The 21,310-nt window shown below is 28.3% G+C and overlaps 1 protein-coding gene across 1 annotated transcript in view; it reads left to right on the top strand.

Annotated features, from left to right (window-relative positions):
- The first annotated feature begins 461 nt into the window (after nucleotides 1-461).
- The window catches only part of chas (chascon), a 155,105-nt gene continuing 134,256 nt past the window's right edge, over nucleotides 462-21,310 (top strand). The window contains exon 1 of the mRNA XM_088183515.1: nucleotides 462-693. The gene's annotated coding sequence lies outside the window, so the exon portion shown is untranslated. The remainder of the gene's footprint in view (nucleotides 694-21,310) is intronic.

Here is a 21,310-nt window from a genome sequence, read left to right as displayed (position 1 = left end):
TATAAAAAAAAATAATCGTCTATATTTAATAGTGATTTGTAAATCATAGAAAGTTTAGAATTTTAGTCAAAATTTACTCTACATTACATTATTATTAATTTATTTAATATTAAAATTGACACTTCATTATGTTTTTTTATAAATATAATGCATACTGAATATATTATAATAAATAAATATAAAGGTAGATATACGTTATATATCTTTCTCCATTAATTCAGATACTAAGCGCTCAGATAGATAGGAAAATATTGATAACTGTATATAGGTCACCAATACAGTTTTGCATATTTGACAGTGTATAAAATTAAAATGTATGTAATATGTGTGACACATACTATACATATGCAATGGCAAATCAAGTCTATAAAATAAATGTCGAATGTGTATGCGTGTTGTTACGTTCGCGATTTTCCTTACCGATTTTGGTCGTATCTGTCAGCCTCCGCAGCTGGCGGCTCAGTGATAATCGAAAGGTCGAACTGACAGGTATGCCGCACACCTGAGCTCTCTCCAATTACGCCTCAAATGTTGTTGTTGTTCTTACGCATAAAACAAAGTAATAAAAAATAGTTTGGAAAAGTATAATACTAGTGTACAGTGAAAAAATTGTGTTCAAATGAGTGTAATGTTGTAAAAAAGTGATCGATTGGATATAATTTTGGATTTTTTTTGCTGTATATATATTCAATGGTAAGATTATTTTTTAATATCATTTATTATTATATACATAGATTATTTTTCTTTTAAATTATAAAATATTATTTTATGTACGTCAGTCATTGTCATTTGTCATTTCATCACGTGTTTGACATTCAAATATCTCGATGACAACTGGCATGCATATAGTCATATTTCGGTTTCCGTCAGATGTTGGTCAATGTCTGTCATGATCTTTATATGGTCATGTATGGCGTGCTTATTTTTGCGACCTCTGCTGACAACGTTACCCAAATTCGACGACCTTGACGCTTGTTTTGACCCTAAAATTCGCCGAATACGCTTCGATATCTTATTAGCGTCTGTGCATGAATCTTATTATTTCTAAAGCGAAAAAAACCATGATAATTTTTTAACATGTCTAAACTAAACCATCATGAAAAAAATATGTCCCTGATCCATTTATAAACATTGAATGAGAATCACTAAGATCGATTAAACGATAAGCGACGACGCAAAACTTGCGAAATCCATTTCCATTGATTAGTCAAAAGGTAGTAGTGCTAATTTGATACAATAGAGTTAAAACAATACACTTCTCACGAATTCACCGCTTTTCACAAGACAATAAAAACTAGTTTGAATACATTTTATTAACCATATATTAATATGTAGTTATGTGTAATTTTATATATATATATATATATAATATATTACAATTAACGTTCATTCAGACAATAAATAAACGTTCAATTATAATAACACATTTGAATATGCAATATTGATATAAAATAAAAATATGCATATGTAAATAAGGATATGATATCATCAACTACTATTAAATATATAAATTTTAATTTTAATTAGTCGAGCTTTTCATAAACAATCTTACGCAATGTTCAAGTTCTATTGACATGGGTTTGAATTTCCGCGCGTTGATATCACTTTACATTAAAATACGAAATACTGTAATAAATTAAGCCTTAAATGCCAATTATTATTTTAAATAACCCTAAATACTTATTTAATACGCCATTGTTTTCAAATTGACACTTCTGTAAATTGTTAATGAGTTAATTTGAGTTACAATGTCAATAGTAATACGCGTGGGAAGCTCTTAATGTTTTTCAATTAAATCAGCTGTCAATTTTATAATCTCTCATGTGCACATTAGTATGTTTATCGTAAATAACGATACGCTAATTAGAATACGTGCATAAAATACGCACAATACATTCTTTGTTAAATTTTTAATATGATATTGACGCGTGGGTGCTATTGTATATTTAATAAGCCGATTGTGTGTGTACTATTATGGATTAAGGTATGCGTTTTATTATCGTTTTTCGAATTAAGGTGTGTGTGATTTTTTTCGGATGACACTAAACTATTCGGTTCGACAAATCTGGACTGTTGAAATTATCTATATAAAAGACAAGTGTACATACATTTGAATTAATTAACCTTCAAACGCTACTCCCACGAGGGTTTATACTCCAATCGGCGCCATTAGTCCAAGCCAAATGCAGATACGTATCAAGGTCCGAAGACGAAGTTCATGTGACCTCAAGGAGTATTTTTCTGTATATCTAACTCATCCATCAAGTCTTTTGTGGTGTTGTTATATTGAAAATCGAAGCCCACGTCATATTAATAAATGTCTCCTTAAGATGATAGCGACACGAGTCGAATCTTATAGCGGTGAAGGACAATCAATAGGCTTTTTTTGTGCACGTTTCTTTGAATGAAGAAGTAGGATGAAATGCGCGGTTAGTATCTTTGTGATGGAATGCAAAAGATTTCCCGTTGTTTTGATAATCGATTGCGAAAAAAATCTAATAATAATCGTAGTACACATAGATTTTTTGTGTCAAGCCGCAAAAATCCATATTTAGATCGATTCAAACATTAAATAATACGGTACTTTGCGTAATCGATAAAAAATGGACACGGACATGAATTATTAAATTGTGATAATATTTAATTGATTTTATTACGTATTTTTAGTTAATATATAAAATAAAACTATTAGGTGTATAATTATATTTCAAGTGTAAATAAGGAATTTGATTATTTAAACTTTAAATGACCTTTCATTTTTAAGGCTAAGAGGTAATAAGGAGAAAATAATAAATTCATAAGAGAAAAGCAAATATTTTTTATTCATAAAAACTCTCAATGCATTTATAAAAAATGCTTAATTATTCTCAGACCAGCTTGTTAAATTAAAAACGGGGTTGAAATAACATCATTATTAAATATATTCAAGTACGTGTATGCTAAAGGTTAAGTAAATATATATTTATCATCAATTTTAGTAAAAACATATTAAAAAATGTTTTTTGATAGCACATCACGATAACATTTATTATATTATTTTATTGGGAAAAGGTAGCTGGCTTATAAATTAATAACTAGAAACAAAAGTAGGGCCCATATCCGATTTATCTAGAACCAATACATCAGTTTATTTATATGCGGTTGGAAAATACATAGGTATGTTGGCGAATTTAATAAATCCTCACCTATCTATTAAATATATACATCTCAATAAGAAGTCTCTGTAAAATACCTTATTTTATTAAGTGTTCCTCTTACAGTGCAAAAAACTTCCGCGCGATCCGATGATGTATACTTAGTGTACATGTGCGATTTTTTTGTAGAATACGTATTTGCGATATAAATTGAGTAAATGCATTCACCATCGATTAAGGATATCAAAACCTAGTGTATATTTTTTTATTTATAATATATGCTATATACAGTACCATAAAAGTATTTGCCACCCATATTAGTTTGTATTATTTCACAATTTGAGGGACCAACTCAACGCCTTTTTTATTTTTTTTGATCGCTTTATATTCTCGTATAGTTCCTTAATGCATCATTGAATACTATAAGCAATTTTTTGACACCATTTCCGAAGTGTTTACAAGTAAAAAAATGTTTAATCCTTATTTTTATCGCGGAATATGAAAAAAAGTGAATTTCTGATAAAGCAATATTTGAGGTTTTTTAATTACCGTATAATTTTTAACAAACTTGTGTTTTTGGGGGTGAAATAAAAATAATATAGGCATTGTAAGATAACAAATAACTTTTTATCGCGTAAAAGGCAGTAGAAACCAAAAAAGCAATAGTTAAAAATGTCAAAAACCGCATTAAAAAATTATACAGCAATTAGCTTTGCAGGAGATAAAAATTTAAATGAAAGGCTGAATAAGATTTAAACTGAATAAGTTTGCAACATAATATGTATTTCTTTTTCATCTATGCATTTTTTACAACTTGTCTTTCTTTTCTTTTTATAAAATAATTTGCATTTAGCACAAAATGATTCTAATCTTATATTTTAGTATTATTTTTTCTTAAAAATGTACTAAAAATAATTATTTGACATATTTACAAAGATATATTCATAATATTATAACATGTATACTCAGTGTACATCACAGTAAGGGAAAGGCCAAAGTAACATATTTAAAACTTTGAAGGTAAAGGATATATATGTTTATTTATAACATTTATTTTCAAATGGATTTATAGTTTTTATTTATAACATATATTATAAGTCACGTTTTACTTTAAGAAACATAATTCATAAACCTAAAGCTTAATTTAAGTTTTTCTTCTTGAGTATTTTCCGAGAAAAATACCAAATTGAAAATTCTTCTTTCTCGAAAAAATTGCTGATTTCTTGAAAATTTTCAGAGCCTATTTGTTGAAAATAAAATTTGTACGAATATTTTAAAATGTTTTACAGCAGCTGCTTTTTTTTATATTGTTGCATAACAAAGACTAGGTCCGTGCCAGATGCTTAAAAGTATGCATGCTTTCTTGGAAGCTTTTTATAGACGTCGGAAGTATTTAAATGCCAAACTACTCTCAGTCTTATCTTTGTTATGGTAATCTAATTTTTCCAACAATAATTTACTTTCAAAAAGAAAAATAAAGATGTCCGATTCCATTTTAAATATTATGTGCTTTTAAAAATAATGTGTTATAATATACATATGAATGTCTTATTAAATGATCTTTTTTTATATTTCAATTACTATTATTAACGAAATATTTATATTGGCAAAATATTATTGTTAAATTAAAAACAGAAACCAGAATGTCGATTTTTAATTCTTATAGAGCATTTTTTTGTGACTAGTATGTATTTTTTTGTAAAAATTCAAGGCCACATATTTTTACCTCTTAATTTTTATGTTGTGATTAAATGATAATTACGTTTTTCAAGCATTAATAAAGTATTTTAAAATGCAGCTTTTAACTAGATATTTAAATTCAACTGAAATTTTAATTATTAAAACCTTACTTACGTATGTACATGTATTATTTTAGCAAAAAATATTTTAAATTCTTCTGCTCTGAACATATATTTATATGCATGTGTACCTCAAGTATGTATTACAAATCTTGTTTTAATATGGCGAACTCGTATTAATTGACCTTGAACGAGCTTTCGACGAAAAGCCGCGATGATCCGCGAATATATGGCATGGTGGAAAGAGGATGGGTTCGTGACCAGTTTTTTTTCAATCATAATATATGGATGCTCGATCGACTATTCCGCCCAACTAGTAATGTAATCAATACCTATAAACATAAGAACAAACCGGCGCGTTGCTCAATAGTGAGTAAAATTCGAATCTGTATGAGAGTTTAACGAACTTGAATCGTATTGTTTATTGTGGCGCAAAGGATCGAGAAAATCCATTGGCAATATCGTAACAGTGTGATTGTGAAAAATCGAAGGTCACCCTAATATGAATACAATGCTTCATTTTATTATTAATTAGCTCAAAAAAATGTCAATGATCTCAACAATGAGTCCATGTCGTTAGGTATAATGCAGAACATATTATACCTTGTTTGACATTGTTATTGTATCTTTTTTCATTTTCGCTTCTAATATGTGCATACTAATGTGTTGTTCTTGACGCCGGTGTAAAACACACACACGAGTTTTCTTCTCTTTTTTATGAAGAGCTTACGTAATACGAGATGTCTTCGTCGAACACTTTCATTCTTCGTAATCGGTTTTAATTCGATTGTGTCACAAGTTATACAAGGGTACCGGTTTGGACACTTGGTCCGGGTCTGGAAGTGATGTCATATTTGGACAAAAGACCGAAGAGGAGGTGTTAAATATTGACTTTGCTCGTTTGCATGTCTAGAGAGAATAATACTAAAAGTCGCAAACACACAAAATTGATCTAAAAATCAAAATTACAAAATATAGTACATTCAAATCAAACAAATGCTTGGGTAAACAGCAAAACATAGCGAGAGGTGTGATACAAAGTGTCGTTGTATTGTTTGGTTAGCGTGTCAGAGTTTCCTTTACAGATATGAGACAAAGTCTAAGAAATAGTAAAAGTGAGGTAATTCTGAGCAAATAAACGTTTGTCTTTACTGCGAAACGCCGAAGAATGTCAAGTAACTTTTTTGTTGCATATAAAAGTTTTGCGCACATCTCACATATTTAGCGTTTCACTTAGAATCAGTTTATTTTGAAGTCACATGTGACTTATTAGCGTTTGCGAAAAAGTTCTTTGATGCTATGTAAATTTTAGTTAACTCTTGATTTTGCCAACGACATGGACCATAAACGAATCATTACACGTGCTTTTTTTACTGTATATTAGAATAATTTGTTGCATAACTTTACATCTTCGATTTAATTGTATGTATGAAAAAGGCAGTGGTTTTAAAATAATATATGACACATGCACATTTTTTATTTTATTTGAACAATATACATACAATGGCATCATATAAAAGTACAAATTTATACACTGGATTATTAAAAGCATTCCTAAGTCGACAGGAAGAATGCCTTTAGAATTTTAATAATATGCATACATTGAGACGTGTTTAGAAGACATATTGATCTATAATTCTAAGATGTAAAGGAATGAATGAATGAGTCACTAGCGGAATCAAATTGCTGGAATTTTTTTATTGTTCCATTCATATTATGATAATGTATTGCATTAAAAACATATATACCATTTATCTATTAAAATTAATGCTTAAATAATACAATAGGTTAGTCCAAATTATCTTTTATGGATAAGTTAGTGATATAGTTACAATTAAAGTGTTTTTCAGAAATAAAAATATTATAGGTTAAATATTCAATATTTATGCACGTAAACTAAATTATAGTTAATAATTAAAATATAAATGAAAGCATAAAATGGCAAAATATTTATTAAGACACACGAGTACATATAATTATTACATCAATAATTTATTATAAAATCTTATTTGATATACTATTATAATATTGACTAAATTACTTAATGCGTATTTATCTAACGATTATTTTTATCACGCTGTATATTTTTCTCGTGTTTTATAAAAAAAATAATATTTGATCTGATGATTTATATAGTATTTGAAATCAATTTAATTTATATAGTATTTAAACATAATATTTGATCTGATGATTTATTTATATAAAAATATTGATTCTTGTTTTGCTTAGCCGGTGAACGACTCTTTGCCAAAAACTTGTTAATATAATCATTCAAAAGTTATTTAGCGTTAAATTTGCTGCCAGGCAAAGTCGGAAATCAGAAATGTTTCCTAGCCGCAATTCCTAGAGCCGGCCATAAAACTTACATTGCCATACAATGATTTCGTAGTGTTAATTTTTTTTCAGTACTTGCTCTAAATTTAGCGAATTTAAACTATTACTGGTTTTTGAATTTGCAGCAGTTGCACATTAAAAAAAATAAAAAAAATATTTAAGGAGCATTTTTAAAAAATAAAAAATCAACATTTTGAATTTTCAGCGGATTTCTGAACCACTTTTACCGATTTTTTAGTCCATTTGTTAAAGTATAGTCTCGGATCTTACGCAAGTTAATGGATACCGTTTAATTGATATCTGCTTAGATACAATATATTCATCACGACGAGGAAATATATCGTTTTATTTTAAAGTTTCAAAGGGCACTAATAAATAAATTAGAATTTATAAGAATCAAGTTTGCAAAATCTTTTGCGACTAATTTTGTCGCATCGATTTCGGGTATTTCCGAATTTCCGATACAAGCATTTTTGTAAAGATTGACTAAATAAAAAAATGAGTATTTTACATGAATGTGATACAAAAATCTGTAAAGTCAATATAGATAAGATGAGCGTTTCGTAGGATAGAAAGAATATGCTATATTATGAGTAACATTTTACTTTAAAAAACATAATTTTAACCTAAAGCTTAATTTTAGTTTCAAATAAATGCAATAAACAAATATTTTTAAATGCAACTAAATACTATTGATAAATATTTAATCAACCTAATTTTGAATTGTTTTGAATTCATGGCAAAAATAGTGTTTCTACTTGAGGATTCTTATTCGAGTATTTTTCGAGAAAAATACCGAATCGAAAATTCTTCTTTCTCGAGAAAATTGCTGATTTCTTGAAAATTTTCAGAGCCTATGTGTTGAATATAAAATTTGTACGAATATTTTAAAATGTTTTACAGCAACTGCATTTTTTTATACTGTTGCATAAGAAAGAGTAAGTCCGTGCCAGATGCTTAAAAGTATGCATGCTTTCTTGAAAGCTTTTTATAGACGTCGGAAGTATTTAAATGCCAAATTACTCTCAGTCTTATCTTTGTTATGGCAATCTAATTGTTTTGAAAAATAAAAAAATTAGCATTTTTAATTTTCGGTGGATTTCTGAGCCACTTTTATTGATATTTTAGTCCGTTTGTTCTATTGATGTATGTCCATTCTACATGAATGTGACACAAAAATCTGTAAAGTCAATATAGATAAGATGAGAGTTTCGTAGGATAGAAAGAATATGCTATATTGTTAGCTTCTGGAATCAAATTAAAATATTTTGGTTGAACGCTATTGCGTTTAATTTTTTTTTATCATTTTCTTAGAAAAATACGATGCTTAAAAATATGAAAAACAGGTTGTGTTTTACCACGACAACGTGCAACAAAATATAGCAATTTAATTGGGATGCCATATTTGGTACAGCTTTTGCTTAATGATTTATTTATAATTTTAATTAATTGTAAATATTCAATAATATAGGGCAAAACATTACTTTATATAATTTAATAAATTAGCTTTCAATATAACTTTTTATTGATCCTAAAATATAAATAATCCAGTAGCTTTATTACATGATTTTTAAAATAACTTAACTTATAAGGCCAGAGAAAGCTGTTTGTTGCCATTCTTAGTATATATTGATGATGTTTAATGAGTCATTCTATAACATCTTTATCTTCTTTAATTTACACTTTCTAATAATGATTAATTTTATACGGATACTTTAACTCTCTGGCGCTATTTTCAAAGCAAAATATTGGGGACTGCAGTCTCACAATATATTATATGCAGATAACGAAACATTCATTATTTATTATCAATCGCAATTATTAACCACCACACTGCAATTAATTGAATAGGAAAATTGTAGATAAAACGGTGTAGGATATTTACAGAGAAGCTATAGAATCACCATCGGAGAGATTCTCGTTTTGTATTCGCACGTGAAGCTCACTTTGTTCTAACGAAGCCGCTTTTTGAGTTATGAGGTCAAACACGTAGCTGGATTCTAGACATGTAAACAAGCACTTGCTCGGCGAACCTTCGCCATATAATTGAATCGTGATCAACCTTTCCACGCGTAGAGCGTTTCTAAATAGTGGGTAATCTCGTGTGACAACGGACACCGTACCTTGGCTCAAAATCCGCAATCACATCTCCAAATCTGTGAATCAAATGTAAAAAAAAGTATTAAAAGAACGGTATAGAAACGACCTTGTTCGATTTTAAGAATAAAATAATAGTGTAACTGCTAGAATTGAGAAATTTATGGTAGGTTAAGTTTATTATTTATTTTTTTAAATGTCATTGATAAATGATTCTGAATAAAGTCTATGGGAAATCTAACGTTTTGTGGTTGTGTCGTTAACGACCGTGTTAACAATTGTGTGGACCCGGATCACTGTTCTGTGCATCAGAAATTATGAGTACAAAAAAAATAAGAAAAACTGTTTCTATTGACCTTGTACATATGTATGTATGTATATGTTTTAACTGTTCTTATGTAATGTTGCAAATCATGCTTTTTTATAAACGTGTCCAAATGTTAAGTGCATGGCAAAGGTGTGTGTTTTATAATGATGAGAATATTTTTTGATACATCATAGATAGCAATCATTGTTAAATTTGATAGTTTGATAATTCACATTAACGTTTTATTGCAATTATATTTTTGTGGATCTTATCATTACTATTGTTTTTGTAAATCTATTACTATAACAAGTTGAAAGTAACAATACATAAGTGCAAGCAATTAGATGCATTGTTGTAATTGTGAATTATTTGATATTAATTAGCACGACCAGTGGTGTAAGTTGCTGACTTATAACTTACTAGTGTTTTATAATTTATATCCCATCTAGGAGATCATAATATTTTTTATTAAGGTTTTTTTTGGGACTCTTAGTTATGGTTGTAGAGGCTGCTTGTTATAAAAAAAGATCCATTGAAGCACACATTTATATTGAAATTTATCGAAAAAATATAGGTATTGTGTATTTCTATATAATACATATAAAAATTCTGAATTTTAAAGAGTAAATATAAAGTTACAAGAAAAATGTTTACCTAATCCATTATTTTACACGTGCTCAGTATTTCGCATGTAGCGAATAACTACTGTATATAGAATTTAATAAATAACGATAATTGGTATTTTGATAGAAATATTATTTTACATTCAGATACAAAACAAGTTTATACGATGAATAACATTATAATATAAACAACCTTCTGACTTTATTATGCACCTCATACGCAACACGTGTAATATTAATATCCACATTAAATTTTATATATTCCGTATGACTTTAAATTTTAGTCGTTTTAACCCAATACAACCGCGATTTATAATTGTTAGTCGACACAGTGCGACAGAATAATTCGATCTTTGAGGCGCGTAGGAAGACTGGTCACTGTGCTCCTTTTGATGAAATGCCGTAGGAAGAAGCCTTGCAAAGTCCTCCCACGTTGATCTCTTTTCACAAAGATCGTGTTAAGTCTATAAGCGAATAAAGTGAGGCTCTACTCCCACCGGGGTACACCATCTCCTTACAAGGATAGAGGCGTAACGGTGGTATAACATTTTGAAAGCACAAAAACCTACATTCGAGGGGTATGAAAGTAAAGGCAGAAATTTTCTACATTCAGAATCTAAGTGAGATCATATTAGGATAAATATCGCAGGCTCTTTATATGTAGGATATACTTCTTTATGGTAACTATGAATTATCTCTCAGCTATAATTTTATATATTCGTATATAAAACAAAGCGGCTCTAGACTTTCTCACATTTTTGTCGATAATGCGAAAATTGTTCGCTTCCATGCATATCTATATATTTAAAGGTTTGATTTAACAGGGATTTTAAAAGATATGTGTAATTAAATAAATAATTTGTTGCATAAAATGAATTGTTTGTAAGGTAAATCTTTGACTTTTTTTTTGGAAAAAGATTTTTTGCAGTGAATTATTCATGGGGTGTTCACTGTTCTGATCAATGTTCCAATGGTAATGCACAAAGAATTTGTTTTATGTAACAATTAATTTATATATTTCTCATTTAAATTATCCTCTATATTTAATGATTCAATTTTAATTTAATACAACCAGGGACGTCATTTCAGATTTTACAGATGGGAGGGGGGGGGGAAGTTTGACTTTTAATATTTCGATTTCATTAAGATGCATAGTATTTGATTAAATGCATTTTTCAAGCAAAATTCAAACTTGCCTCTCCCCAAATAATGTTCGTGTTTAGAATCGACGCCAAAAGCGATAAAATCGTGCCGTTGCAATTTAAACGCTCATATTAGGACTTTTTATAATCGAAATATTCCTAGAGTCAAATGAAGCATATCTAAACCGAATTTTGACCAATAGGAGAGCGCAAAAAACAATTATCCCTTCTCAGAAGTCAAAAATCCACGTCAAAAGCAATAAAATCGTGCCGACGCCATCGCAGTGGGAACGCTCGTTACCGAGCGTTCCCACTGCGACGGCGCCGACACGATTTTATTGCTTTTGACGTGAATTTTTGACTTCTGAGAAGTGATAATTGTTTTTGCGCTCTTCTATTGACCAAAATTCAGTTTGAATATACTTTAACCAATACTCTCATATTAGAAGTAAGTATCAATGTCGGTAAGGATCATATTTTTAAAATATGGTGTAATATCTAAATGCAGACAAACTATAGAGCAATATGCGAGATGACTTCTGAGAAGTGATAATTGTTTTTACGCCCTCCTATTGCCCCAAAATTCGGTTTAAATATACATTGACGAATAAGTCCATAGTAATACAGGCGGCCCTCAACTTTTGCACATTTAAAAAATTTTTTTTTTTTATAGATTTTTGTCAATAATGCAAAAATTATTCGCTTTTATGCATTAATTTTGTGGAAATATATCTTTAAAGACTGTTTCCAAAAGACACGATATAATGATGGATGAAATGGAAAGATCTTTGTCATCATGGATTGGCAAGCAACGCTAACGATAAAGATGCTGCAAAAGAATTTATTTCCTCATTGTCCAAAATTATTGCAGATGAAGAATATTCTCCTAGCCAAATATTCAACTAGACGAGACAGGTTTATTTTGAAAGAAATGTATAATCATACATTCTTATCTAAGGAAGAATCAGTTGACCCTGGACATAAATCTTTTAAACACCGTTAGTTTATCAAGCAAAAAACCCAATAGCATTGAAAGAGAAAGATAAAGAAATATTTCCAGTCATTTGGAAATCAAATGAAAAAGCCTGGATTAGTAGCTTCAGGACACCCAAAATCTCTTTTGCAGAATTTATAACGGAAATCAATATTGTGTTTCTTCCTCTCAATACTACCTGCCTCATACAGACCATGGACTAAGCAGTGATACGTTTAAACGATATTGTACGAGGAAAATAATAAATCAGGCCATCAAGGTAACTAACAGGGAAGGTGGGACTACATTAAGATATTTTTGGAAGAACTATAATATATGGAGACTCATGGGCTTAAATAAAAGAGTCAATAATGAAAGGTTCTAAAAAACAATTATGCCCTCAAATGATGAGTGATTTTATAAGTTCTGAAGAAACTCTGGAAACTATCACAACATCAAATTATTGAATCTCATTCAGTACCTCTGTCAAATGAACACTCAATTGAGCAGCAATAGTTAAATGAAATACACAACGAAAGTGAGGAAGAAGAAGCTGATACATTTTCTTTGGCAATCAAAAATATGAATGAAGCCTTTATGCATCTTGGCAATTTTTTAATATCATTGAAAAATGTGATCTCAATGGAGAATGATGGAGAAAGACGCAGCACGTTATAGAGCTCTATATCAAGAAAAAAAGGTTATATTCAATTAACTTTTGACAAGTTTATAAAAAAAACACATTAAAGCACTTAAAAACGTCTCATTAACTCTATTATGTATATTGATAAATAAATATTTTTAATATATTATTGATAAATATTTTAAAATACAATTTTTAATGGGTTTTTTACATCCCTCTACTTTCGAACGTTCAACATTCGCAACAATTATGTGCAAAAGCGAGATCCGCCTGTACAATTAAATACAATAAGATCCGCTTGAAATTTGGGCTCACGTGTATTTTTTGGCAAAGATGGAATCAAAAAACTTCAGTATTGTTTAAATACAAAATATCTTTATAACGATAGCATGGGATCTATTAAAAAATTAGGTTGTGAATTTCATAGTATCATAGAAACACAAAATCCAACACTGCTGAAATATATTTAAATGATATTATCTAATTTAGCCGATGTTTTGAATCAAATCATGATTCTCTGACCTGATCAAACTTAATGCATCTGACTCTTGGTCTTTGTAAGATAAGATTAGATTAAAAAAAAAATTTTTTGTGTATATTTTTTTAATTTCGATGAAAGATATAATTTAATTTCATGATCACTATAGAAAAAACTAGTTTAAATAAAGACAGAGACCCAAAAAGTTTAATGCGGTTATTTAAGTTATAACATAAAACATTGACGTTTATTAACCATTGGTGAAAACAAAGAAAACCTTCACAGAAAACGAAAGTGAATCACACATATAATAAATAGTACCGTAGGAATTTTTCGCTCGGTTCCCATGTTCGTTCGTGGCCATATAAGCTTAAACGCCATTTTTTTCCTAGAAACGATCTCGTCAGAGATAAACGCACATTTTTTCAAGTTGCGTAATCACCGGCGAAAATGCGGAAAAGCGTTTGTCGGGTGCGTTTTCATTTAATTGCCGTACAAAAACCATTGTGCTCGCGTTGTAAAATTCTCTATGATGCAAAGGCATGGAGCTGTTATGAGACGTGTTTAATTTTATCGATTCTCAACAGTGTAATTATGTTATGTAATGAACCAAGTTGAGAATGGTCAGCTATATGTGTGCATATTTTAAGATGCCAAACCATATACAGCTTGTAGGTAATGTGATTTTTAATATGATTTTTTTCATGGCGATGTAATTACGAACGAGTATTTTGTAAAATGTGCATTAATTTTTTTTTTCAATAACATGGAACTCCTTTTTAAATATATATATTGTAACGGTATAGGTTTAATGGTTTGCTTTCGCATTTAAAAAGGACTAGTAGGCGACAATAGGCGATAACAGAATTCTAGTTTTTATTTGCCTTTGGATTTTTGCTATTAAAAAAAATATATAAAAAAGATATTGTAAAAGTTAATAGTAATAATAAACAGTAAAAGAATCTGTAAAGTAGTATAAAATAATAATAATAAATTTAAATAAATTTTACACGCAGTTAATTAGGTTCGTGCAAAATGGGTTTATTTATTAAATTACTCCACTATATATAGTTGAAGGGATTAACTTTTAATATTGATCATAAAAAGACCAGTTAGATTTATGATAAAGCGTTTTAACCGTTTAAGAAAAAAATGGCTTTCTTCGTTAAAGACCAATACAAACGGGAAACATTTCACCGGCCATATGTGTAAATCAGAAAAGATAAACCGTATATTCGGATTTATCCTAAAAAAATATTTCTGACCTGCCTTAGCGGTTTGTGTCTTCAAAAATATTGTTGTATGTTATGAAAACAGACAATAATGTTATTGTATTAAGGTTTACTTCAAATATATATGTAGATAGATATACATATATAAATAATTAAAAAATTAAATTATTTTCAGAAGAATAATTAAATATTTTAAGAATCATAGTGTGAATCCTATATGTTCTTTTAATTTCTATCTTGTATGTATTATTCTGATCGATCATTTAAAATAAAGTGTTTTTAGATTTTCCTAATCTCACGGATAGTTATTGTGATTTGTGATATTGTGGTTAAAATTGAGTTAAGTCATATAATACATATAGAGCTTATAGAAAATATCATATAACATATGTATAAAAATAACTTATGTTTTTTTTATATACATATATTTGGCTTGATTATATTTTACAATAATATGTTTAAAATTAATTTAGCTGGCATTTTAAATCTTAGTCTATTTATATGATAGCTAAAAATCAGCTTCAACTCCATGCAATATCATCGATGTCAAGATTTGTTTCAATACATTGAAGAGAACATGTGTTGTAATTTTTGCAGAAGGTTTAGTGATTCCTTTTGGGAATTTCAGGAAAATTCTCATAATTTTTTTTTTGTTATAAGCACTGCAAATTTAGGTTTAAATCTACTAAATCTTCAGTTTCATTCAAAGTAGGTAGTACAAAAAGGGACAGGGATTTCAGTATAACACTCCAGAAACATTGACAATATAAGTTTTATGACCGACTCTAAGAATTGCGATTAAAAATGATTTTATTTCGACTTTTTTAAGCATTTGACGGTCAGCATTAAAATATGGTTATATTATTAAGTCTTTGCCAAGGAATTGTTCACCGGCTAAATTAAATAATAGTTAATATTTTTCAGGCGCCTACGGTGAGATAAATTCACGTGTTAAGTGACGAGAGTGAGTGAGAGATAAGATCGTGCGTTACATGCGTTCCGCACGCCCATTTCTTCTCACTCACTCTCGCCACTTAACACGCAAGCGAGCGAAAGGGAACATATCTCACTGTACGCGTCTGATATTTTCATGCAATTTCTATATAAATCACGCGATAAAATGTTATCATTTTTTTCAAAATAAGAGGGAAAATAATAAAATATGATGGAAAATGACATTTAATTTAACATGCATTAAATCATTTAGTCAGAATTATAATTATATTCTTAAATAGTAATTTTATTTATATATCAATGATTCAACAATTATGTATCCGTATATTTTAATAGATTTTTTTTGCGTTAGTTTATATTTTAATTATTATCTATATTATAATTTTCATGTATAAATATTGATCTAAATTGTTAAAAATTAAATTAGTAAAAACTACACAAAGAATATATTTTTCATATGAAAAATTTCTCGAGAATTTCACTAAAACTGTACTTTTAGAGAAATGGAAAATTTAAGTAGGTTTGATACGATTGTTTTTATTTTTTATGTTTTCCGAAATAATGGCATTAAAAAATTATTTATCCCATATTTATAGAACTGCGTCATACAGAAGCAGCATCAAAATGTACCACATATTCACCCATAAATTAAGCAAATTTAATACGCTTTGAAAACCACTTATATTTGTTATTGAAATTTCATTAAAGCAATTCTTAAAAAAAATAGATTGTTAACATTAAAAAGAAAAATTGATAAATAATAAGTGGTTATAATATATTTTTAATACACTTTGAAACTTATTTTATAAATAATATATAACTCAGTGTAATACTTGATTCATCAGTAATAATTGATTCACTGACTATTTTTGTAGCACATTTATAAATGTGTTATTAAAACGATGATACCAAATAACACAAATATATGTCTGTTTTAGGAATTAATATGTTATTGATTAGACAAACAGTGTTTTTAAAAAAATATGGACGAAACGTTTTAAGAATTAAAGAAATAAAAAAATATATTGCTATTATAAAATATTTTTTTTTTGTTAAATACATACAAATATTCTTTATGATCTAAAGTAGCTCATTATTAGAGAATTTTCATTACTTAATATGTACGACCTATCTCGATTTAAATTAATCATCACGATATTCATCTGTGAGATTAAAAAATCAAAGTAATCTTTGATGATTAATCGGAATTATAATTATGTAATAATCACTAATTTCGATTTCCCAGAATGATAGAAATTAAAAAACACTAAGTTATATATGGGATTTGAACCTAGGTATTTCAGATCAATAGCCAGAGACTTATATAATTCGTTTATCGTGCTGGTTAATTTTATATTTTAATTAAAAGTTTCATTTTTTTCTAAATCATTTTTTCTAAGCAATTGATGTTTTGATTCAAGTTACAGATATTTATTCAAAAAATATGTTTTGCCATTAAAACTACATATGCATATTGTGTGTGATTTAATGTCACATTAAGGTGTCAAAGTGACAAGTCATTATCTGGTCGACTTTGTATAGAATCCTTGGTCACATTTACGGGTACGCAGTTCACCTTGTTGGCGCAGCGAGTGGGCTCTGGACTTTATTCAAACAAAGCCTATAAACTGTACGTATTATGGTAATTGCTAATATCTTCATGTTGCACAAACGTTGGAACCCTTTGCTGATCGCCGACCGATATACATCGACAATGATGTAGGAGACCAGTTCTGGAAGTGTCTTTGCACGGTGCCACTTATATGGGGGTCGATCCAATTGGAATCCAAACAGATTCAACAGCGGATCGAATAACACATTCTCAGGCTCGGTATTGTTCATAAGAAGCATGCAATAAAATAAAGAGATGTTTATTATAAAGCAAATATATTTATTTCGTAAATTTATTATGCTATATGTATGTGCAGGGTCAACGAGCTTGACGATAGCAATACCTTTTCATACAATACATTATATGTATAAGTATATAAAAATCAAAAAATGATCCTGACTATTATTAGCCTATATATGTATACGTAAAAATATCAAACGTCTTATATAATTACCACTGAAAATAATTGAAAGTTTTCTTACTCACTATATGTAATAAAAAAGTATCTAATTTAAATATGTTTATTTTTTACTAATATTCAATGAATGAAATTATCTTAATATTAAACACCACTAAAGTATCTGATTATATATTGTTTTAACCTTATTTATGGCAATACTAATATTGCAAAAATGGACCCTGTAATGGCTTACGTTTGAACATAATATTCAGCAACTTTCCAAATAAAATTACTCTATTCCCAAAAAGCATTTAATTTTTTTTCGTCAATTACCATCGACTACTTTATAATCATTATAAACTCGCAGCTTTTCTGCCAATACATTCAATAAGCAGACGTAATAGTTATCTGTAAGCGGGTACGGACCCTACGCTTCTTTCTAGTTACAGGTCAATAAGTTAAGAGTGAAATTTACGAAAGAAAAATATAACATAAATTACTTAAGCACGCTAATAATAAAAAATCTTGCCTCCTGAATAAATTCGGTTTAGATATTTCCATTTCACCACAGACTAACATCATAAGCAACAGTCCAAGTCTGTTTACATACTGTTTATGAATTTAAATAGAAGCAACATGAATTGATCGGTGACATAAATTTATGGTATGTTAAAAATGGCTCTCTGTTAATCATACAAATTTTATCCCCGTCTTTGGAAACTGTTACGGCTTTAGCTGCTTTTTCTCGGTAGATTTACCGCAGCCTCTAAGTGTATCGGGGCTGATTGAGCAGTGAGGTCCTTGCGGTGGCTCAGCGTATATAAAACTTACTTAAAAAGTGCTAGTGTTCTTTAGTTATCAAAGTTCGAATGAGTATGGGTTCATTAAAAAAATCTCTGGATTAAGGAGCAAGCTATTCAGATTAATACTTATTAAAAGTATTTTTTTTGCGTAATTCCGCACGCGTTAGGATACACTTATTCTGAGGTTACAATTTAATACATTAAAATTATACATATACCACGTGTATATTTAGAAAAAATATAATATTTATAATTAAAATATTTATTATTATATTTTAAAAATACAAATAAAAAAATAATAAGTATAGTAAATGAAAAACAAAATGCTATGATATATGTGTGTATTATTTATTGATTTTTTTTTCATTAAAGTTGCAAAAAAATCATTAAAAAAATATTTTTTTTATTTCTTTGGAATTATTTTTAGTTGATTTTGATATATAATTTAAGATTTTAAATGCAATATATGAGCCGTTGATTTCGAAAGTGGGGCAAGTTCATATTATGTTATTGTTGGATAATTAATGGTTTGCGTTTGAACAGATTTAAAATTATAAGTAAGCAATTATGTACTTATTTTATATTGTTTACAATTGTTTAAACAAAAAACATGTTTTTAATAGGGCCCAATGGATTTACTCACTTTTATTAGCAACGATTTTATGAAAATGTTAATTTCCTGTTTTCAGGAGTTTAATTGTAATAATTAGAAAAAAATATCAATTTATTTATTTACTTTTCTATTTTATTTCAATACTTTTATACTTTTTTCGAATAATTAAATTAATTAAACAAAAAGCTTAATATTATTTTATAGTATCATACCACGCTTTTCAATTTTTATTAAAATTATTTTATTTTGAGTGGACTTGCCTCACTTTCAAAATCAACAAACGATTAATATCATTGCGCAAAATAAATTATTAGTAAAAATTTACGCTGTTATTTATATATATGATTGTGAATTGGTTAAAAACTTTAAGATAATTTCTAATGAAAATTAGCTCTAACTCTTTTTTAAACATAATGGCTCATATGTTAAAGAATTTGCGTAACTTCTCAAAAAATATTTGAAGGATGTGTAAATCATCATCAGATCTAATTTTATATTTATGTAGCTGTTTTATGAATATAAATTTAGTATTTATAATCGATTTTCTGCTCAGCATTTTTTTGGTTAACGTTATTATTTTATATTTTGGTAGAATAGTTTTAGGCAAAATTTTAATTTTCTTATATACATCATTCGTGTGAGCATCGAATGAAAAATTTATTAAAATTTTTATAGCAATATTTAATAACCTTAAGTGGTTTTAATTTAAATTTAGTTATAAATCCTCAAATGTAATACATATGTATATGTTAGATGACATAATAAATGTTTAATCTAGTCTAATACATTAATGTATTTTAATATGTATATATATAGAATTTCACATTGGTTAAAAAATCATAACATAAGAAATAAAAATGAGAAATTATTTTATTTATCTAAAAGTAAGTTCAAACATTTTATATTATCGTTTTTTGTAAATAAAGATTTATTTACTGTGATTGTGATATTAAAATTATTATTAAATGCCATATAGTTTGATTTATAGTTTATTATATCTTATCTATTCATCAGGGGCGTACCTTGAGATACTTTCCCTTTCGCTCACTCGCGTGTTAAGTGACGAGAGTGAGGGAGAGATAAGGGCGTGCGTTACATGTGTTCCGCACGCTCTTATCTTCACTCACTCTCGTCATTTAACATGGGAGCGAGCGAAAGGAAAAGTATCTCATCATACGCGCCTGCTATTCACTAATATTAAATTGCATCTAATGGGGACAAATTTAGAATTTGTAAGAAAATTCTATTTATAAAGTAGGCTCGGCGGCTGAGAAATGCATACAATTTTGCCATTCTTTATTTATTATCAAATAGTTTTTTTTTAAAGTTTTTACGGTTATTTTATAGACGTTTATGTAATTAAATTCGCTAAGGAATGTGCACTTGTTGGGTTGGGTAGAGAAATCTTTAAATACGTTTTTATTTACAAAAGCCTTTTGGAATTGGTTAATTAGTTTCTTTTTACGTTTTGCGACCGATATTTTCGGTCGTTCTTTAGAACAGATTCTATGAATATTTTTGTCAATTGTCTGTTTTAGTTTTGATTATTAAATTACGTGCTGAAATAATTTATTTTATTCTGTAATTATTGCGCTCTATTCAATATTTTTTCTTCAAATTATAGTGTGAATACAAAAAAAATAGTCACAATTTATAATTAGAAAATAAATGCATACTAGCAAAAAACTATGATTGTTGTGTTAAAATAAAGCGATTTTAATACAGAAAATTATATTTTTTTAGCTTAATTAAATGTGCAGTGTATCATAGTTTAACATAATGAATCATACAAATGTAAATAAATTATTCTTTATTATTTTACCAAAGTAAAAGTGTTAAAAAGTTTGATTTTATTGTAGACTGTGCTAAGATTTTCATTGGAATTTATTTGAACGAAGGTTTAGGAAGTATTTTCTTTACAAAGGCATATGGTATCGAATGGATAAAGATCGTTAAAGGTTAATAAATTAAAAATATTCGTAGGCGAAGGTGATGTCAGCGAGGCGTTCAAAAACGTCCTTCAAAAAAATCAAGATTTAATCCATGATCATTCTATGTCATTCAAGCGATTTGTGAAGGTTTCTAGGAAGCTTCACGCTTATTAATTTGGCGACTAATTAAAAAACTGCACTTTTGTATGCAGCAGTCTCTTTATCTTACTGGGAA

The sequence above is a fragment of the Plectrocnemia conspersa genome, unplaced genomic scaffold (genome assembly GCF_051122295.1).
Source record: "Plectrocnemia conspersa isolate PC_06_02 unplaced genomic scaffold, ASM5112229v1 ptg000003l, whole genome shotgun sequence".
Lineage (NCBI taxonomy): Eukaryota > Metazoa > Arthropoda > Insecta > Trichoptera > Polycentropodidae > Plectrocnemia > Plectrocnemia conspersa.
This window is presented reverse-complemented; position numbering and strand designations above follow the sequence as displayed.